General features: G+C 34.1%; 1 protein-coding gene and 2 pseudogenes across 5 annotated transcripts in view; all 3 read right to left on the bottom strand.

The window, feature by feature from the left end:
• Positions 1-24,364, bottom strand: part of Trol (terribly reduced optic lobes) — a 149,488-nt gene that overhangs the window by 41,237 nt on the left and 83,887 nt on the right. The gene's annotated exons all lie outside the window — the stretch shown is intronic.
• On the bottom strand, positions 7,503-8,484 carry LOC135117447 (uncharacterized; annotated as a pseudogene).
• LOC135117442 (uncharacterized) lies at positions 9,386-10,939 on the bottom strand (annotated as a pseudogene).

Below are 24,364 nucleotides of genomic sequence, written 5' to 3'. Positions count from 1 at the left end.
TATTTTGAGAATAGATAGAGATAGATTTAATCTAAGGAGGATAATTATTTTGTTGTTTTTAAATCATAGTAAAAATGATAGTTATGCTTGTTGTCAAAAACAGCTCCAATTACAATAATTCAGATAATATTTATAGCATTTAAGCTTAATCACAAATTCTACCCAAAATCGGAATTGGTTCTCAAGATATTTTGAGTCTGAAAAAGAACGCGGGCCACTTTTTGCAGGTGGTAGTTATCTTGGGATTCCGCTAAAACCACAAGGACCAGCTAATCTATTAAATAAACAAACTGCTTAATTATATGAATGATATCTAACAGTTTGTACAGGAGCATTATAATAATGACGCCATTGCTTCGCAATTTAGGCCGGTCGGGTTGGTCAGGTATGCATTCACATTAAATCAAAAGATTTATGAACCGTAGCTTGAACGTGTAATAGTTAAAACGAATGCCAATATAATTAGTGTTAATGTTTGAAATAGATTTATGTGGTAAATAGTTAGAAGTAAGAGCAACTTCTTGTAAGCAGTGCCAATTGCTGATCCAGTACTTAGTTGTTAAATCATCGATTTATTTAGTGTAGGTAATCTTTTACTATCTAATGACGAAAAGAGTATTAGACTGTATAGTTGGGCTTCGTTCCGAGTTTTTATTGAAAAAAACGATTGGTGGTAAAATAGTATAATCCGTACACAAAACACAATACAATATATATTAGGGAGCTTAAGCACCGGCACGCGAGCGACGCGGGCGTCCGTCAACAACCGGAGCGCATGCGTCGTGCTTCGCGGTTGCTCGTGCACTGTCGGCTCTCCGCGCGCGCCGCAAAAGCTGCGCGGCTGTTCCACTTTTAATTATTTCGGTAGCGAGCCGGCGCGCGTCTTAACCTAGAGGGGCGCGGAGGGGCAATAGACAAGGTCCGCGCTACAACTGTTTATTTATTAATGAAAAGTTACAGGTAAAATCGCAAATAAAACATTTTAATTGCCAGCACTACTGGCACACCAACAGCAAGTAATTAAACTTCTGTCATCGTAAAAATTATCGCTTAGTAAATCTATAGCAAGGATTATTTTATTAACTTGTAAATATGTACTCAAATAAATGCCATGCTATAGGGCAGATAGCAAAATAGCTAGACTTATTTAAGTACATCGAACTCACGAATTGTCTAGCATTAAAGATTTGTATCCAAAAAAACATTTGCGATCCATTCACTTTCATCGTAGCTACGTAGCTTTCGCGAAAACCTCAAATAAGGTTTTCTCGGCGTTCATATGAGGGTAATAATATTTTATTAAAAGCTTTCTACCGTAAAGGGCATCCCGTCGTCGAGTCAACAGCGCATCACTCTTACAGGATAACTTAATGTTGCACAATTACTAAAATTGACATTCTCGACTACAAAGCTTGTGTTTATGTGCTTTGCCGACACAAAGGTAAGTAATTACCTGAACAACTGCTACTTAACCACGTATTCTTTCGATTTTATAGCTTTTACGTTCATCATTTTATACCTCTATTTACCTATTTGGCAGACGTAACCACTCACAACGTTTAATACATGTTTGGAGACACAAAAGTTAAGGCAGTACATAAGACTAGAGACAGTGCCTAACCTCTGTGTACACTTAGTTTTATAAACAGAGTTTCGCCTCCGACGTGAACGGTAGATATTAAAGGGTCAAACTGAATTGCGCTGGCAATGGACAAAGGGCGTTTGGTCCGGCTTGGAGACCGCAACAGAGCTACGGTAGGCACACAAAACATACACAAAATTACGTATACTCCGTTCATTGAGTTCCTACGCTTGACAGCTTTGGCTCGATCATGGTGTTCGAATTAAGAATTCACCATATTAAATGCAATATATTTCCAAGGGCTTCGATTTAAAAAAAGTGAAATATTAAAAAGAAAATTTAATTATAAGACCGAGATGTCTCATGTTGTCTTTCTCCATATTTTGGATAGATGCTTGGTAAAAGGCAAAAGAGATTTTTTTATTCATGTGTACAAAATCGTTGTTGTCCCATTCTCTACAGATCTCAATCTATCTTCGAAGCCACATAAACCGGTTAAATCTGGAATGCGAAAGACAGATACTTATACCTACTAGAACTTGGTTTAGGACGCGATAAGCTGCATCGGAAGCCATGCTTACTTAAAGTTGGTCAACTTTCTGAATTATAGGCAGCTCTATGTAGGTGTACTAGATTAGGCAATAAGTACCTACATATAATTTAAGTGTAAAGGGTTCTGATTAGTCTCTGTATCTACTTTGGGCCACCCATTTTCTAACAACTGTGGTGAAAAATGCTTTTAACGTACACTTATGCTTTTAACACCTACTAAATTACGGTAACTTAATTTATTCAGACGATAAAAATACATATTTAAGATATTTCGAGATTCATATGGTAGGTACACTTATGTTTACTAAAACACAAAATAACCCTTGAACGCGTGTTAAACATAAATGCAAGTTAACCCTACAACCAAAATATAATTACGCTGATGGACGTATTTATTCCATCGGCACCTTATTATCCTTTATACCTATATAAAGAGCTTACTCGTTGAAAAGGAATTTTAAACAAAATCGATAGATAAGCCAAAGAAATGCTAGTCTCTTTTATTTTATTAGACTGGTTAAGCAAATACCACAGCATAAGTATCAAGGTTAAGTAAGCATTTATTTATAAAGCACGAACGCGAGACAGATTCGCGGATGTGAAAAAATTATAAAATATCGTGGACGCGGCAAAGCTGCTAATTACGTAACAATTGGACTTTTTATACTTGCACAAGGAATCCTCACAAGAATGTTCATACCTGAGTATCATCACAGCATAACCGCATTAACTCTGGCATGCATGTGAAATATTTTTTCTTGCGCACAACACTTATAAATGACGCTAGACTTAGTAGAGAACTTTTGCGTTGAACAGTTCGCAGTATACCGCATCCATTTGTCTTATATTCGCGGCATTAACGTAATAGGTCCCAAACAGGGTGAACCGGCAAATAAATTAAACTGTAGTAAGTAGTCGGTAGTCTGCACCAGGTACGGGGTAGCCCTTATTACAAAATTGTCCCCGTGGGTGATTCGTGAGCGGGCCACTTCTTTGCCTATACCTATTATTACGAAAATATTTTTTGGAAGACCATGATTCATTAATTCAACTAACACGACAGAATATCGTAATATTATAATATTCTATTCTAATAGTTGAGTTAATAATTTTACTCAAATAGTATTTATTCATTGGTCGGTTAACATATACATATGTATATCTGACATAACGCGTTTGACTTTTCAGTGTAAATCATTATTAGTATCAACGTCAATGCATTTTCAGTTTACACTCTCCATATACATGTGCTATTTTAATTATTTAATTAGTTGTTTATGCAGTCAAAATGGCTATTACATAGATTGTTCATGATATCCCAAATCTTGACGCAAGAATAGTAAAATACGACTAGACTCCTATAAGATGTAGTTGTAAAGAAAACTCGATACGATGACAATAAAAATGTATGTATGCAAGCATGCACGCATGACGTCTATTTACTAGTTTTTATTCGAAGCTCGTTTTGCGTATTCTCACGTGCGTTCTCGGTTGTTTGTCGTCCATTGTACGTCAATACGACAAATTTATATCTCGCTTTGATTTATGTGCAATTTTGCGAGTGTCATCGTAACATTAGTATGTAGCGAGCAATGTATTTGACATAAGGGTTTGTTTACACTGTTACATGTGACACCAGTGACGCTTTGAGCTTTGTATTTAAGCTTTGTACACATTAATATTTGTTAACTTTGGTTTTCAATCAAGAAGTGCGGTATGCCTAGTATGTAAGTACTTTGATGTCAGGTCATAAGCAATATTTGTTACTTCTGCCTTCTAAACTAGAATTGTTCATTATAATTTATCAGTATAGTTTTATTGAGCTTTTATACTTCAAAATTGAGATACGATGTATTATGCTTTATTTAGTAAGTTTATTTTGAATATATCAACACTATAATACCTGCAGTATCTTGCAGCTTCATACAGTAATTATCTACCTAATTACAGGTATTATAAGCTTGCACACTAATTAATATCGTCGGCTTTCGATAGTCCGACTTCGGTCAATGACAAGCATCCAATTAACGTCTGCTTTACAATTTGACAATGTTATTGCAATTTATTTAAGTGCCTAATATAATTGCTTTTTAAAAACCTCAGAAATAATACACAGATTTACCTATCTTACGAGCATTCTGAAAAGCGGCTTCATAATTATCATTTAAAACCATAGGTCTACTAATTGAGATGCTTTGATACTTCACTCTCTTTGTAAGTTTTCAGATGTTTTGTAAAATAGTCGGTTTATTCGTCATACACATGCATGCACAAAAACTCTCGAACTCTCACTCCATGCAGGTTACTGACCTTCGAACAAACGTTCATTATGTTCCGAACTGAATTATAAAGAACGCCTTCAAACACGGGTCTTAGTAAAGAGACACATTTCACATTTGTACATCGTTAGAGGGCACAATGGCGATTGATGAAATATGCAAAACATGGGATAAACTTAATCCTATTATGAACGCATTGTGAGGGATCCGCTGTGTCGAGTTATGGTCAGATGTCACATCACTATTATTGTGAAAGTTGCGTGACGGTTAATAACATTACCTTCGTACTGATTGAATGGATTGATGTAACGTATTACAACAGCCGTATCCCGCGGTTCTGTTCGCGTCCCGAGGGATCTACTTCGGTCACCTTGATAGAAAGTAGACTGCTTATATAGAAATTATAGATGTCTTCTACTAGGTTTTTCAACAATTTTTATCTCAATTGTTTCAGTGATTTGATAGTGGAAAAGTCACAACAAACTATTGTTGAAGTTCTAACTCCATTTAGTATTAAATATTACATAGGTGAGCCCACATCCGAAATATTTGTGGTTCCGCTATCCAGTAGAAGCAAATATGACCACCGAATTATTTCGAATAACTCAAACAGATTTTATTTAGGTAACGTTGACTTTTATTTAGGTTGTCAGACTTTCTTTATTACATGAATTCGTAAGTGTTCGTAAAAAAATCCAGAACACACCACTAATTTTTGGTTTTACATACCACATATTTTTGGACTATCTTTGGCTAAAACACTTCATTTGGTCACAAAGTAGGCCGAACCTTCCATATTTTATCGCATATCGCATTGTCTATTTTCATCAGGCAAATTAGTCGTGTTCTAGCGGTATGGAAACAAAAACCGAGTCGAAGAATTGATAAGCAGGTATGTAACTACATGCGTGTAACATTTTTGCGCCCAATTCATGTCTTGATTTTCCATCTGTAGGACTTTTTGTTCTTTTTGGTATCTAATCTTTACTGGCATTAAATCATGATGTTGCTGTGAAGAGGGTCCACGATTCATAATTTCAAAACTTGTGGAAAGCAAATAAACAATGTGAATAAATTAACAACAATTTTTTTTGATAAGTAATATAATTTTGTAAATTAGGCAAGTTTAAACGACGCATTATCGAAAGTACAAGTATTTCTACGATTTTAAGAGATAGAGGTAAATTATATACTTGATCCTAAGAAGCTGTCTTAAGAAGTTTATATACAAATTGTATATAAAATGGCGTTTCAGTGTCATGCTAATATCATTTGCTACATCCGCGGTTAATCTTCCGTAGATCCAAAGAGGGTCGTTTAGTCAAAATTAGGGATGAAATGCACTCGTTTTTTACATAACAATGTGGCCATTAGATGTTATGTATATTCACTGATTCAATTTGCATAAAAAACTTGTTTACACCAGAAACCTTAAGTAGAAACTATCTTTCTTTAACCTTTGTGGATAAGTTGGAAGAAATCTGAAAATATTTGTTGCGAGCTTTTCGTCCCACATTTTACTATTTCGTCTCGAAAATAATCTTGATGATTGACAAATAAATCAAATAAAACTATAGGTATGTAGAACTACCCTAGATCCACCTCCAAAGTCAATTACTATTTCCATTCAGCCATTTGACACATGGATTTTGGATAAATTTAGAAGATAACAATGCAGTAAGCGCTGTATTGCACAGCAATGCAGTATTATTCTCATTTATTTATTTTCTTAAACAATTTACATATTTTAAATTATCATTAGTATTGCTTCAATTAATTAAACAGATTTTAAGTTACAAATCGGCGGTCGGTGGTTACGTTTGTTCATGATGGTTAGAAACTAATTAATACGTAATCTACATTACTATACAAACAAACCAATAATACAAGCTTTGTATTTTTCCAAACGCTCTTAGAATCTCAGCAAGAAAAAAAACTTCCATAGGATTTTATAGTAATTTTTTTTCAATGAAAATCGTTCTCTATAAGCTGTTATTGAAGTTCAACCAAGTGCAAGGTTCCGGGAGCAGGGTTTTACGGGGAACAAACCGGAAGAAACTCTTTTTAAAAAGCATTTACAATAGAATCCTTACAGTGCAAGATGTTTCAGAGAAAAATCAAACCAACCAGTGAAGCTAGTTTGTTACACAAAAACATTTACAAAAGAAATATGATACCTTTGGTCTTAAAAGCAACAATACAAAATAAAAATATAGTTCTATCAGAAATTCCTGATTTTAATAAGCTGTGTAAGAATGACATTAAATTAAAGCTTTCTTGGGGTTATTTTGAAAACTTGTATCGGATGTAACTGTGTATACAAAACTCTAGTTTCATTTTAATTTCAATTAATGTAAAAAGTTCTCAGCGTTCATTAGTAAGGTTCTTATCGATGCAAACAGAGCTTTGAAATGTAGGTAACTAACCGATCTTATTGAAATAAGTTATAAAATTAGTCTAATTATTAGATATAAAGATCTTTATTTCTGTATCGTAGTCTAACTGCCACACTCAGAATGGATACTTAAATTAGTCCTAACGAGTCCTTAACTAATTATCATTAAATCTGTTATTGAACGATACATCCCAGAGACGAAATTTAAGGGTTCATTAGTTAATGACAGCTTTAAGTATCCGTAGGGCAGAGTATCGTCAAATTGTCTTTGATAATGCTTATCGATAAACGAAAGGTGTAGCCGCACCTTAAAATGTGAAATTATTAAGTAGCAAAAACTGTTATTTAAATACATTAAAACCTTGTATATCAACAATAGAAATAAGAATTTGTTAATTTCGGCATCGTTTTTACGTAAAAACACCTATTTTCATGTAAATGATATAAAGTACATGGAAACTTTTTTCTGGTATCACTGTCAATATTGTACTGTCAGTGTCAAGGTTACGTTTAAAATTCTTGTTCCGTTAACCGTCAGGAAAGAAAAGTGTGTGGAAAAATGTGATAAGCTCTGAAATAAATAGCTTTATCTTAACATATTATCGTGGTAAGTTTCGTTTCTATGTACATAAGTAGTTGCACATATGTATTTGAGATATTTAACTTGTGCTTGTTTCATTTTAGGAGTCTTCAGGAACAAGAGCCCCAAGCAAACGTGTGGCTGATTTCACGGCGGACGAAAAAGCTTTGTTAGCACAATTAGTTAAAAAGAGACCAATCGTGGAATCTTAAATAACAGATGGCAAGTCAGTCGCCAAGAAACAAGCAGCATGGGATAGTATAACACAGGACTTCAATCAGGAATCAATCACCAACTTCCAGACTACGGGCTGCTTTGTGAAAGTTTAAGAAAACTCAAAAAGCGATTTCGGCCCGACCTCCGACCGGCCGAGACCTCGAGCACAGCAGCCGCGCTTGCGACCACTAGATCAACGAGGAAGTCAAATAAACTTTGTACTACATAATTGGCCTCTTGTTCAACAATTAAAAAAGTATTCCTCTTATTTTATGGATTTTTATTTATTAAAAATTATATTAGGTATGAGAAAAATCTATCAACTATAGATTGTCGCACCAAAAATCCATTGCTGTTGGTTGTGCTTTCAGGCCTTTCACTCAGGACAACATCATCATTCTCAATATGAGGAGATTCCCAGTTCTTTGGAACCAAATCATCAACCTGTAAAGAAATATTATGCAATGTCGCACAAGCACATATAACTGTATCCATCTTAATGCTCATGCCAAGTTGGAGACAAGGAAAACTTCTTTTCCAAATGCCAAAGCATCTTTCCACAGTATTCCACATTATATTTTATTTGGCTTTTGTTGTAGTTTTCTTGTGCAGTTGAATTTGGTGATAAAAACGGTGTCAGTAGCACATTGCTAACTGCATACCCGCTGTCACCTAAAATTATCCGTTTTAACACACCAGTATTCAGTCTTTGTTTACTTGCACTGCTGTTATAAATAAAACTATCATGGGTACTGCCAGGCCACCGGGCTACTAAATCATAACATTCCAAGTTTGTCCCAGTGACTGCTTGAACATTGATAGAAAAATACCCTTTTATATTCGTATAGACTTCTAATGTTACTCCTCCTGGGCTTCTTATTTGGCCCCACTACTCTAAACCTTCTGGTATAGTCTACAAAATCAATAAAGTCAAGCAAATCACTCATCTTTACTTTATTGTTAAAACATTCCTATTCCTGAGACTTTTTAAAATATTTTATTTACTTTTATAACCTTAAACATAAATGTCAAAATCAATCATTAGAAAGTTAAGTAAAGGTTTTGCTTTACTTAACTTTAATTGTCATTAAGGGATGCTAACGGATCATTAATTGTCTCTGAGAGTGAGCTTTTTTAAATCTATACTAAGGAGCCACTTAAGTAACCATTAACTGACTCTGAGTGTGGCAGTAACTGCCACACTCAGAATGGATACTTAAATTAGTCCTAACGAGTCCTTAACTAATTATCATTAAATCTGTTATTGAACGATACATCCCAGAGACGAAATTTAAGGGTTCATTAGTTAATGACAGCTTTAAGTATCCGTAGGGCAGAGTATCGTCAAATTGTCTTTGATAATGCTTATCGATAAACGAAAGGTGTAGCCGCACCTTAAAATGTGAAATTATTAAGTAGCAAAAACTGTTATTTAAATACATTAAAACCTTGTATATCAACAATAGAAATAAGAATTTGTTAATTTCGGCATCGTTTTTACGTAAAAACACCTATTTTCATGTAAATGATATAAAGTACATGGAAACTTTTTTCTGGTATCACTGTCAATATTGTACTGTCAGTGTCAAGGTTACGTTTAAAATTCTTGTTCCGTTAACCGTCAGGAAAGAAAAGTGTGTGGAAAAATGTGATAAGCTCTGAAATAAATAGCTTTATCTTAACATATTATCGTGGTAAGTTTCGTTTCTATGTACATAAGTAGTTGCACATATGTATTTGAGATATTTAACTTGTGCTTGTTTCATTTTAGGAGTCTTCAGGAACAAGAGCCCCAAGCAAACGTGTGGCTGATTTCACGGCGGACGAAAAAGCTTTGTTAGCACAATTAGTTAAAAAGAGACCAATCGTGGAATCTTAAATAACAGATGGCAAGTCAGTCGCCAAGAAACAAGCAGCATGGGATAGTATAACACAGGACTTCAATCAGGAATCAATCACCAACTTCCAGACTACGGGCTGCTTTGTGAAAGTTTAAGAAAACTCAAAAAGCGATTTCGGCCCGACCTCCGACCGGCCGAGACCTCGAGCACAGCAGCCGCGCTTGCGACCACTAGATCAACGAGGAAGTCAAATAAACTTTGTACTACATAATTGGCCTCTTGTTCAACAATTAAAAAAGTATTCCTCTTATTTTATGGATTTTTATTTATTAAAAATTATATTAGGTATGAGAAAAATCTATCAACTATAGATTGTCGCACCAAAAATCCATTGCTGTTGGTTGTGCTTTCAGGCCTTTCACTCAGGACAACATCATCATTCTCAATATGAGGAGATTCCCAGTTCTTTGGAACCAAATCATCAACCTGTAAAGAAATATTATGCAATGTCGCACAAGCACATATAACTGTATCCATCTTAATGCTCATGCCAAGTTGGAGACAAGGAAAACTTCTTTTCCAAATGCCAAAGCATCTTTCCACAGTATTCCACATTATATTTTATTTGGCTTTTGTTGTAGTTTTCTTGTGCAGTTGAATTTGGTGATAAAAACGGTGTCAGTAGCACATTGCTAACTGCATACCCGCTGTCACCTAAAATTATCCGTTTTAACACACCAGTATTCAGTCTTTGTTTACTTGCACTGCTGTTATAAATAAAACTATCATGGGTACTGCCAGGCCACCGGGCTACTAAATCATAACATTCCAAGTTTGTCCCAGTGACTGCTTGAACATTGATAGAAAAATACCCTTTTATATTCGTATAGACTTCTAATGTTACTCCTCCTGGGCTTCTTATTTGGCCCCACTACTCTAAACCTTCTGGTATAGTCTACAAAATCAATAAAGTCAAGCAAATCACTCATCTTTACTTTATTGTTAAAACATTCCTATTCCTGAGACTTTTTAAAATATTTTATTTACTTTTATAACCTTAAACATAAATGTCAAAATTAATCATTAGAAAGTTAAGTAAAGGTTTTGCTTTACTTAACTTTAATTGTCATTAAGGGATGCTAACGGATCATTAATTGTCTCTGAGAGTGAGCTTTTTTAAATCTATACTAAGGAGCCACTTAAGTAACCATTAACTGACTCTGAGTGTGGCAGTAAGCAATTTATATGTACGAAGAAGATCTTAAAACAAAAGAGTAGTTGTCAAACCAATGTTAAGTTCCTCAGTAAAGTTTCAATAAAACAGACACCTTACGGATTTTCTGTTTTTACAGTCGATCTACTCCTAACAGACACTAATTTCTTTGTGCTCCCTTTGTATGACAATCTAACCAAGTTAAAACATCTGGTCGACGTAAAGCCAACTATCCTGTTGTCCGTCACACAAGTTGTAATTGATACCTTTTCAATATTCATGGTTCAGGGACCTCTTTGTCAACAGTTCGACACAAAGAAACCAAAATTTCAATAGGTAACTCCTTGAATGCACTTTTTTGTTCTAAAGATTGTAACTTTAAACTACGGGTCTTTTTCTTCGGCGTAGTTATTTATTTTTTATTCTCAATATAATAAATTATTTATTATATATATAATAATTAATTAATGATTTTAAAGATGTATAGTTATATTGTGGTGTGAAGCCCTATTATTAAAATTATTTACTTTGAAAATCATTTATTAATGCAGATTACATGCCTACAATTCTAGTTTAATTCTTTTCGTTGCAATAGATATACCTATCTACATTTTAATTAAAAATTTTCCGCAAACGGGAAAAACTAATCTAAGCTATTTTGATGGACAGGCATCAGAAGTTTTAGTCCGAAAAATTAAAAAAACATCCACATTCGTGTACATTTGAAACTTCAGGTAGTCATATGACGTACATTGCGTGCAGGATATGAGAAAGCATATTTGCCTTTATTAAAAAAAAACATCTTTTTTTTCATTACACAACCTTCAAAGGTCTGGTCTAAATGAAAACTTTGAGTTTTTGACCAATATTCCTTTCCAACCTGCAATATCGCATTCGATTCCTGGTATACCTAATAAAAACGTTCCTGTGAGGGACGTAGCAATATCTCCAATAAAACATACAGACGAACATACCTACACGAAATTAAGTTTTGCTAATTGTCAAAGAGAACATATTCCAATAATAAAGTCATTTTGAAAACAAAGAATATCACAGTTATTTCCCAGAAATAGGAACACTTTGTTTTAGTTTTTTCTGCAGTTCTGTAGCTACATATATTGGTACTAATTAATTTTCGATGTCACAAACGAATTCTTATCACAAGCAGCTTTGAGATAGTTGCTTTGTTTACAGGATTTATTAATTCGACCTTTTTCCTTTAAAACTTCATAAAAATATATTTTTAAAACAAACATTGAACAATATATAGACTTTATAATCCTTTCCCTATAAATCACAAGACAATGACTTTGAAGTTAAACTGACACAGTTTAAGCTTCCCAAATAACCGTGACACGACGACCAGCGGATCATTGTATAGCCAATGCATCAGCATCTATTCCGGGCATACGAGCAGGTCACCTGCCCACAATTAGAACCGGGCCAAGAAACGTACAGCCAAAATACCATCAAGTATTCTTATAGAGAAATTTTTAAACTCTTATTTTTAACTGCGGTTGTAATAGACTTGAATGGATGAGGTTTAATTAGGTGTGCACTTAAGCTTTTACAAGATTAACTTACCACAAAAATACAGTCGATAATTTTTAAGAAGGATTGTTCAAATTGTTATTAATGACATCAATATAAACCTTTGCCGTCTTGAGACTGATTTATTGACATTATTTCATGAAGTTGCTACAGAGTTTAGGGAATCACATCCTAGTAAAATATCTAGCATAATTCCCATATAGAGCCCTCCAAACTATGTTTCAACATAAAGGACCCAATTAAATCCATGTAAATTATACTAACTGAAAAGATGTCTGCAGCTCTTCGGAACTACTTATAAAAAGTCGAGAACTGTCCCGTCTATCATTACTCCGAAGTGATATTCGAACAATGACTGCATGGTTACTACAAAGAAAAGATAGGTCAATGGAATGTCCATCACTTGCAAGTGCTACTAATTATAATAAACTCCAATTAATTATCTCTGTCGCAAGGCTCATGGTTAGACCAGTCTTTGTAGGAACCACACGGTACTACAAACCACAGAAATTAATTATGCAGTCAGGTAAATCTAGGACGATAAATACGTTAGTCAAAAGTTAGGATCAAAAACCAATCAAACGGCCTAGTTATTAATAGAATCTAGTGTTTGAAAACGAACTTAAAATATGCTTCTAATGAATTTTAGATATAAGTAAACGATCCCAGATAATATTACGAATATTTATGTTCAATCTCACTGGTTACTGATAAAGTCTCTGATAGTCTATCAGAAACTTATCTGACGGATAAACTAACATATCATATAGGATAGCAAGTCTTGCAGAAATTACAAGCATTTTACTTTAAAATTCGAGTGTAACAGCAAGACAACTCGTAGTAGGTCAGACCTAAGATCGGCACTGTTATGTTTATGTTCAGCGATAAAATATTAATTTGCCAAGGCAAAAAACAATCAGTGCAGTGGTAACGTTATGGCAGTAACGGTCACAATTATTGTTTTGTCGCACTGGAGACCGCTGATTGTGACACGCCTTTCGGTCCATGTCCATATTAAAAGGATAGACTTTAGAACGCGTAGACAGGATTTGGATACTTTCTTTTTACTTTTAAAGAAGGGATTTTTTTGAGTCGCTGAATGCAAAAAATCTTAGCGGGATTTAATGTGTGTGTTAAATTAGCGCAGTATAAAATATTAAAAAAGCAAGGTTTTTTTAATGCCTCGTTTAATGTTTTTGTTAGAGTTGAGACTAGTTCTTATTTTTAAAAATCTTTACCGCAGAACCTGTTCGATAATTTTAAATACCACGTTAACCTGAAATTATCTTCAGCATTTCTAAATAGAGTCGATATTCAATTCAGTCACGGAAGGCAGTATTGCTTATTGAAAAATTCAGTTAAAGACGATTTCACTATACATAATATTTCTGATTGAACTAGAGTAGAGACCGTACTTTATTTTAAAATGTCTTAATATGTACATTTAAGAGCAAATTATTTATTCATTTCACATTAAAGATTGAATCATATTTTAAAAATTGACCGTACGCATCTTAGATTTATCACTTTAATCATAAAATAATACCGAGTCTAATTATTCGTAGTTCTATATCAGATCGGGGTCAAGCCCGACAGTAAGATATGATTAAATACGCCCTTAGCCAGCTGGATGAAATGCAAAATACGGATACAAAAGGCTGCGTACAGCATTCAGCGGACATGTTAGTAAATCTCGCGAGATATGAAAACCCGTTCATGCTGTGTTGTATAATTACAACTCTGCATTAATTCAAGGAAAGTTTGCGTTTTTATTAGCGCGCTGAAGATAGTCAACGCGTATTTATCACGGGTTTTTTTAGGATAAACTTTTACACCTTTTAGAAGGTTAGCTTAAACAGTGGAATAAGTAAGAATTTAATTTGTTTGTCTGTTAAAATGTTAAGAGCCCGAAACTAGGTTTGATTAGTTCCGTGTAATGTTGAAAGATTCTTTGATTTTAATGTGTTGCTATAAATTTAGTTATTGGCATTAGCAGCTGTGACCACAACGTTTGATTCTTCGGATTCTGCTCAACAAGCAGGTTGAACGGCCGTTTTATGAGCTTCCCGTCATTTTTATCGGCTGTTCACACTATAATTATGCACCATCCCTGACCTACATGTCTCGAATCATATTGAATATTTCATAAACTATGTTAATTCAGTTTTTAACCCGATTTCTATCAGTTATTGTTCTACGAATTTGTTCTTAATTAAAAGTTTGTTTTCGTCAACTTTGATTTTTATGTTTTTAGGTTTGAGGAAGCTATAATTTTTTTGCGTTGCTGTTATACATTTAGTTTACAAGGCTATTTTATTATTGTGATCCCGTTCATCCATAGTTTTCATTTTTTACTGTCATGCATACTAATTTAAAGTAATAAAAAATAAAAAAACATTTCAAAAAATCGTGGCAAGGAAGAAAAGTTCCCTTGTAACACATTATTCACTTATTAAAGTTACGTATTAACTGTCAATAAAAGTGTTAAAAAATTACCTAGCAACTACTAAGACAAAAATAATGTGACATTCTGAGTGATTGAGTTACATATCAACGTAACGCCACTTGAAAATTAAGTGCACTCAAATGTTTAGTCTGCATCTGACACCATAAACAGTAAATCAATACATGTGTCAAATTACACTTAATTTATTACACTGCAATCAGTAGGTACTTGTGAGATGACGGCAGATAGTAGAATATGAAAGAAGAAAACACGCTGCCTCAATTCCAAATAGAACGGGGATAAGGACAGGAGGATGATGGTGACTGCAATAGGTACTTACGTCTGATGAAGTGTTGTGGTTCCACGCCGGCTATGGAAGTAGCCACGAGAAGGGCGACCAATGCCCTTCCGGGGTTTTTCATTTTGTCTGTTTGTTATTGTACCATCTGTGTAAAACTTCGCTGTAATTTGTATAGTCGAGCTACAAAAAAATGGCCCGTGTTTATAATAAGGATCAACTTTCCACTCGTGTTTCGAACACCACACCAGTTGGTACAATCAAAAGCTTTTAGTGGATACTAATTGTCAGTAAAAAGAGTATCTTTGACATCGAATGCTTGTACAATATGTGTTGTCTTCCAATGGAGCGAATTTTTCGTTATTTTGATATTTGAACGCGACGCGTGTTGCTAATTGATACGTACATAAGTTCTTTGCATAGTTTATAATAGAGTTATTTCCGATGTTTGAACGTTTCGATCTTTTAAACCATTTGACAGATTTGTTCCTACGTGATTCAGAAGAAGGCTTATACATAAGCAAATATTGAAGATGATTGCTACTTAGTAGTTTATAAAAATGTGTGGAATATAATGAGGCAATAAAAAGCTATTTATCACCCCGACCGTATGGTAAAGCCAAGTACTTATACTACATTGAATGTTCCCAAATATGACCAATTTTTTGTAATCAATTATTATGTTCGTAATTGGGATTGTCTGCGTCTGAATTAAAGTTTATATTAATTAAAATAACTTATTTACTGATGACGTGTTTGTTTTGCAGTAGTAGGTTCAACCTATCATGCTGTAGATTGTTTTGTCATGAAAAAGTTACTGAACCTCGAATGAACTTCATTTGTCGTCTAGTGCGATAAAGTTTTGATAGGTTTTGAACATGGATTTACGAATACATAAAATAGACAGCGGCTCTTACAGATTACCCTACCCTAACATAAAATGTTTTTAGAAACGTTTTAGGTCAATAAAATATTAGATTAAAGTTTAACTTTAATCTTAACTTAAGTTTAACGATCGGGGTTTTAATTGCCAAGAGCGTTGGTCCTCAATATACACATAATTATTTGAAAATATCAATGTGTTCTTGTCCCCGCGGCATGATAGCACTTCATATCATTTGACACGATGTCACCTCCACGCATTTCTACATTCGTCGAGCAGTCGTCCATCTTTGTCGTATTCTGTCGATTAAACACGGTTGAGTGTGCCGAGCACATCTGTCACGATGGCAGCTGTCATTAGTTTATAAAACTTTGTTTTTATTGCAGGTCGCGGCGACTAGGTGACGCGCTGAGATTTTGTCCGATTAAGCACGCTCACTGACTTATAGGAAGTCGCACGTGATTGATTTTAAGGCAAACTGATTCTTTGGATAAATTAGATTTCAACATCGTGACTACGGAAAGTCTACCACCAGACTAAGCTTAAGTTAGACGTCTCTATATAAAATAGAGCGACAGCCTAAAGAAACCGAAAAGTTGGCCGTGTTATTTGGTTGTTTTTGATTTCTAGGTAATTCTTCTCTATATTACCGGTAAATAGGTCATCGTAATAAGCTACACATTAACTAATCAGACTGCAGCTGTCTCCAATTGTAGCTTTCATTTCACAGCCTATCGTATAATAATTTTAACGTGAAATATAGCTGCCAATCACATTGACTGGGCTATCAATGAACGAAGTTGAATAACGTCGGTATCATACTTAGATGCACATTTTAGATCTATAATGTTATGTGTAATGTTTTACCGCAATTTAAACTTATATTAATTCTGGAATGACATATGAAAGAGTCGATGTTGAGTTGTTGATGAATGTTAGAGTCCACCACACTTATGAAGCCAGAACAAGCAGAAGTACTGGAGAAATTCTCATAGACAAACTATACGGACTACGGAGTTCCTTCATAATATAGGGTCAGTTGCCTCGAGGCGAGCTAGTCCAACAAACTGGTCCTAACTGACGATCTCAGATGCAGTCGCAAAGGTGGTAAAGGTAAATTGATAATACCGTAAATTGATATTTAAGATTGCTTATAAAAAATGCCCGTCGCGTAACGTGACAAATTTGATTTACGATAAAGTCGTCGGCCGTTGGTTTTGAATCAACATGTAACTTGAGTCACTCGACTATTGTGATGACACGGTTTGACGTTTGTGTACACTGCACGGCCTACACAAAACCGAGTGTCGACACTTGGACCAGTAATCACTTATATTGTTGACTGACGATGGAACCTTGAGGTCATGATGACGGATTCTTTTTAAATCCTACCGTGGAATGTAGACTAAATTATTATACGGTTCCAACTCTACATTTGATGGATTTCTTTGATAACAAACGTTGGTAAACCAATACTTTTCCGAACTACTTTTTTAGTATCAGTATTTTTTAAATAACGAAGCTGGTGAATAAAACAGATACCTAGTAAAATAAATTCTATGAAGAGTCTAAAAAGTAAAACGAGACGATAGACAGGTATCCCACGCGAATGTTACATACGTTTTGTTTGGGCAGTCTCCGGTTTCTGACCAAATTAATGACGTTATGCAAGGTCCATACAAAAGGCCTGTCGACAGACTTTTGTTGTCTTGTCTATCTGTAATCTAACACAATATTCAAACAATATCTATAAAAATTCAAGAAAATTGAGATTTTTCAAACTAGATTTTTGGTTTTAATGAACCTTACTTTTCTTTCCTCTTGTCAAAAGTGTTTTTGTAAAGTGTGTGAAATTGCTGAATAATTTTTACTAGCAATTCAATGTCACCGAAGGTTGTATTTTGTACTACTTATTTTACTTCCGAGGTACAAAAATTTTCACGAAACTCATAGTCGTCTTGATGATACAAGATAAAACATGTGACGCAGAGATAACTGACGTCATGGTCAACTGTACCAAGGTTGCTGAGGATTTGGTTATTATCACTATGATAAGTATCTCATAATTACAAACTAAGCTGAGATTTATTGTAAAATGTAGGTCTTGGTGCCAAAGATTTTGAATGGAGATTGTATCTTTGGAACGTAAAAGTTTTTGCAGAAAAACTTAATTGAATGATTTGTTAATATAGATTTATGGTAGGTACGACAAGCGGTTTTTTCCTTTAATTACCATACAGGTTGAGGTAAAAATATTGTCTTGCTAATGGTCCTCAGTTAGTGCTTATGGGAGCTTGGTCAAAAATGGATATCTGAGTTTGGAATCTTTTAAATGATGTGAAAATAATGATATGCCGCGCTGACTCCAAATTATAACGAAGCAGAACAAACATTGACATTGACAGCCGAGTGAATGAAAATCTTTTTTTAATAATCTATTAAGTACAACTGATTTGATTACCGCTCCATCCTGTCACTTATAGATAGATAGATAGCATAGATGGACATGGAAAGTGCATTCCCGGTTACAGTGACACAGTTTTAAATCAATATTGTCCATCACGAAATGTATGAACTGCTCTTGATACTATTTATTTATATGAACTTTAATGGTAATTTACTTATTTTCGTGTTTAAAAATATAGATAATGGAACAGATATGTGTGTATATGATGTAAGACAAGACGAATAAAAACGTGGAGATGAGTTGTGGCTTCTTTTTAGAACTGAGCCCTTGAATCGACATCTGGCTAGTGGCATACAGATAACCCACGTCATTTTGCTCGTTTTAACAATAAAACACACACATGATTTATATAGGAATTCGTTACCAACTCTAAATGTCGATGTAGGCTACAAAAACATTCCTATATGCAAAATAAAGATAAGAATAAGAATTTTAAAAAGGCTGAATTCCGTTTTGGTAATACTATAAATTAGAAAACGTGTATAGGCGTTTATGTGTTCGTAAATATTTGATGTTCTAAGTATATTCCTTGGCGCCCCATATTAGGTTAGATAATATTGCAATTCTGAAATTTAAACAAAACTTAAGCTTATGGATACTAGGTGTTTCGCATTGTTATTGGGTAATATCTTCTGGAACTGTTCAACTAATGTAGTTGTTCAGGAGATTTAGTTTTAGTGATTAGATTTTATTATTATTAAGTGATGCGAAATTATATCAGGTATTAGAAATAGTGGATGGATTCTGTTGATACATACACTAAAAGCTCCGCCATTCATGTTGTGGGTTGCATTGAATACCATTAGATAAACAAAATATATAGCTAATGGAAATACTCCATACATACTCCCATGGTACTCGATTATTTTGATTAGTTTGCAATTAACATAAATGCCTACGTATGTACATAGGTACTTATTCCTACATGATTCAACCCACAGTTGAATCCCTAGCAAGCTAAAAAGTATATGTATAAATGTAACCATACAATAAGTACATATGGGAAACCCAAGCGTGAGAATTAATATTACAGACGCTCACATGGTAACAGAAACTTATTAAAAATAAAGGACATCTTTTGTACTCACTAGTGATGTATAATCGGATATTATTTTTAAAACGCTTTTTTAAGTCGACCTGTATGTGATGAAATGTAAAGTATAACTAATGTAACCATCTTTCGAGGATTGTAGAATCATGAAAATTGGCAGTCATGTGTAGTTCTGATGACAATACAATGGTATCGAACTATCGAACTAATCTGATGATGAGGCCCGAAGATAGGCGAGTGCGTTCCATTATAGAGTATCGTATCATAGCCGTGTTTAGATTTGTTAAAGGGAACTTTGACCAGGATTACGTGCATTTGTAAAAGTGTGATATTCTTTTGTTTTTGTCACAATCATTTGTAGAATAGTTTGATGATGGTAGAAAAGTGCAGAAAAGTTTCATGTTATCATCCGATATAATATATAAAGTAAGGTCAAGCAAGTGATTAGCGATAAATCCTCCCATATTATGCATCGATCACTAAGAAGCTACGTTAATGAACGTTTAGTGATGTACCTAACAATTGTGAATTAATTTGAACATTTGGATATTATATCTCCCGTGCATGATGTAATCGCTTGTAATGGACATGTATCTACATTTCTATTATTGCCTGCTCAATTGAATTTAGTCATCATTTCAGTGTTCGGAACTAAGGTTGTCTAAACCAGTTCCATTATTAATTACATTATCAAAATTGCTGGTTTAATTGAAAATCTATCAAACTTTACCTACTTATTTTGCAAATATAGGTACTTCATGTTGTTTTTTGAATGTTATTTCGGTCAGATGTTTCAGAGACATTTAACCCCTCTAATAGCGTCTTAGTACTGAAAATTCAGCTGAGGCGCGAAAGTGTAACAAACGAAAATGGAAAAAAAGCCCGTAGGTTCGTCAGAAAAGTATGTCATACGTATCAGCGACACTATGAGCGCCATGAAAGCTCTCCTTAATCAGTGCCGGAGCGCCTGCCAAGTTAAAATTTACCTTTTATTATTTGCTCATTACCGGCTTGTCATTAGGACGAGTTATATTTGATCAGTTTGAATATTACGTATTTCGTTGTTTAGTATGCATTTCTTTTGAAATGTAATGATGTGAAAAGTTACACTCTTGTCGAAACAAATGAGGAATGACCAATTAATGAAGTCGGAGTTCGAAATCAAAGAGAACAGTGTCCATTTATCCATCGGATATCTCACTAGTTTTGATTGTATGCAGTTTCGGTGCGATAAATGGCGTTTATGTATGTTCTTTGGTGATAATCGTTTCAAAAATGTAGTTTAACTAAGGACCTTTGAATTCCCAATACCGAGATACTTTATGCAGGTATTTATTTATAAAAGGTTCGACTTCCAAACGGGGTCATTCGTGCTAAAGTTACGAAAACAAAACTTGCGCTTTTGTTTCATATGTTAAACATATTGACATAATATGCATTGTAAGTATGTTCCTCACTGGAGCATTTACTGAAATGCCATATTTGATTCTGAATATTGTGTGAAGCTTTGATAGGTGAACGACTATATCGGCAGTCAACAAGCACCACTTGTTGCATGATATTATGATGCAAATTGTATCAAAATATTGCAAATTGTAGCATTCAAGTTACGCGTTGTATTGTTCGATTGTCTTCATTACTGGCTTAATGCCCATACTCACTCTTGTAAAGTTGAATAAGGTACATAGATATGAATAGTTCCAGTGAGAAATCATCTTCGTATTTACATGTTAGAATGGGGTTTTGCATTTAATGTGCAAATTGTTCACGCGCGGAAAACACTTAAAGCAGTTTGACGAATGCATTCTGTAAACCATCGTAAACTACAGTCTAATTATTTTTATAGGTGTCAAACTATTAAATTAAGATACACGTTCAAATATCTATTCGTGGCAAAGAGGAAGTTATTTCTTTTAGCGTAAATAATTATTGTTTTTAGTGTACTGTACCTACTTAAATGTTGATAAAATTTTATCAGGCAAATGTGTCAAGAATGTGCCCGTTAGCACGTATTACACATTGGCAATCAACAAATTCTGTTAAGATACATTAATGTGCAAAAATAACTTAAGAATGGGAAAACCCCTGAATGTTTCACACTAAGTATCACTTATAAATTACCTTTATTTCACAAAATATAAGCTGATTAGAACTACAGACGTCAGTCCTAAAACTGTGAATAGACTTAAAGAGATGAATTGTAACTTTTATGTTTTATTCCATTAAAGAGAAAAAGATTTAAACTGTTTTACCAGCAACGTACACCTTCAAAATATCAACACGATCAAGCTCAATGCCAAAGCTTAAACCTACCAACAGATAGGTAGTTCTAGGTATTGTTAAATTAATTTATTTACAAACAAAGGACTACCGTCATTGTTCGCTATCGAAGCTACACCTATGTGCGTAGGTATGTCACCTAACCTCATTAAGTTACACACTGGCTAGCTCAAACTATACTAGTTTGGTGCAGATTATAGGTTTACGCAGGACGCTATCTCGAAGCAGAATATTGTAATTGTGACGTCGTATACGACAATTAGAATTCTAAGCCTAGCTTCCGAAAGCTGTTATTAACGCGAACAATTTGTGATTTAATTAATTAAATTGCTAAGTATCTATATTTCCTATAAGAAATGTATAAGTATGTCCCTATAATATACACATTGCTGGGTCGCTAGCAAAAGTTCTATGTTCCATATAAGCTTTAGTAGTAGGTGATGATCAAAACATGCAATACAGCAAAAAATAGAAGTCCATTTGTCCGCTGTACTAATGAAAAAAAAAACTAAAACTGTCAAACTGCGACTACACAAACAAAGGGAAGCTCTCGAATCAAATTACTAACAGTCTATTCAGTATCATGTCCAAGTTGTCAATAAAAATTAATCCTGGAACAAATCCGAAACATTTTTCCAAATGTTAGCTTTTATGTAACTCGCAGTGACGTTGACTTAGTTTCAATCGATAAAAAACTGTTAAAAGCATGAGCAGCATTGACGTCGACTATTGTTAAAAAGCACCAAGTCATACTATGCGTAAAAATTAAGTTTTCATTGTAATTTTATTTTATTTTTGTTGCTACAAAAAATAAATTGAATTCAATCAGCAGAAATATAACATGATTTTTTGCCAGACATCCCTGATGTTTTCATAGAATTATTCTAACATAAAAAAATATGTTCTGTTAATTTGTACCAGTTTTTTTCACCTGTCTATCGGATATCCGGTGCCTATTGGATATTTCAGTTATAACAACATTACGTGGAGCTAAAACAAAACAGGTTTTTTCTCAGAACCGTACATTGAAAAGGTGAAAAAATATGGCTGACTGATTCCGTTGGTAGGTGAAGCCACTAACCACAAGTTAGCAACTGTCTACCCGACACTAACAAAGGGGGTGTTGTGTTTAAATGCCTACCATTGTTCGTCATGCTGGCGTCAAGTGAGGGTCAAGTTACGCGGGTACGAACAAAACTATTTAGATTGTTGATCGTGGTCAGTGATTCTACTCAGATTCCATCATGAGGAATTTACATAGGCCTGTCTTGAGAACTCTTTTCTCAAGGTGTTTTATGTCAGGCTTATCTGAACAATAAAAAACATACCAATACAAGTTTCTTCTCCCTAATGGGAACCAATATTCAAAAATGTGCCTTTCTTCAATTTCTTCTTGAAAAATACAATGAGTAAATTATAAGTGAAAACAAATACAATTCACGATTTTAACAAACTAGATAATAATTACTGTGCATATTCTTTATTCTTGTTTGAATAAAACACAAAAACCAAAACCCTCAATATTTTCGGCTCATCATTTGCGAGTGATGGGTGCTCAAACATACCAATCAAAGCCAACGGGTTCAAATATCGAAATAAGAGAACTCTAGACGTATGAAATTATTCAATAAAATCGTTTAACATTTTAACCTGATTGCGTTACCTCCAAACGGTTCTTTTACGTTTCACTGCAAACATTCAACTACCTACGAAACTTTCAAAGAATAAATAGAAATAGAATATTATTTCATTAGCTTGGAATTTTTTGACATCGAGGCATGAAAAAGAGGTTTTATAAACGTAAGCTATAAACCACTAGTTTTGTAAAAGACGGCTCTATATTTCACAAATGAAAACTACTCAACTACATTATGAACTGATGATTTAAGCGAACTTAGGATCCTTTTATTCGTCGTACCTATTACGATTTTGGTGACTACGATTTATTTAAATAAAAAATCTATTGAATTAATCATTAACTAAACAACATAATAACTTTGTTTTAAATTTTCAGATACAGATTACATATAAATCTAACGTAATCTAAAGACTTACTGAAAAATATGAGTTATATTTGTCGGTTCCAGTTACAGGCAGCATCTAAAGAAATAGCTAAGTATGAAATAAATCTCAAATTGTATGTTGGCTGAATGAAAAATAAAGGGCGATCGGTAACCAAACTACCGCAGTACGATCCAACAGTTTGACAAAAACCCACATTGCGGGACACTTATTTAGAAACTGATATTAATTTCAACGAGGCCACGGCTTGCGTGCCTCGCTCTGCTTCGCCATTCTTGTGGCTTGATTTAAACGCATTAGCGACAAACTAACTAATATTAAGCAGAACCATCACTATACGAACAAGACTAAAAACTATATTTTCAACAAACCCTTTTTTCTGTCAGAGAAACTGCTACAAATTGAAAACAACAATGTGAATTAATCTCATTTTTGTCACTGAATTTAAAATCTGTACGACTTTCAATCGAACACGTCAAAAGGTATTAAGCATTAAAAAATGTATTATACTTACAAATAAGATATTTAACTACCTAAATAGACTCATAAATAATGTCAAAACCATTGATTTATTCCATAAAATACATTACTTACTTATTTACAAGGTTACAAAAGTACCTAAGTACATGTTTGCTTCAAACTAGAAAATGCTAGTACAGCGCGTAAAATAAAATCGCTTTTGTATAACTTTTGGGCAACATAAGAGAT

Source organism: Helicoverpa armigera, chromosome 1, assembly GCF_030705265.1.
Source record: "Helicoverpa armigera isolate CAAS_96S chromosome 1, ASM3070526v1, whole genome shotgun sequence".
NCBI lineage: Eukaryota > Metazoa > Arthropoda > Insecta > Lepidoptera > Noctuidae > Helicoverpa > Helicoverpa armigera.
This window is presented reverse-complemented; position numbering and strand designations above follow the sequence as displayed.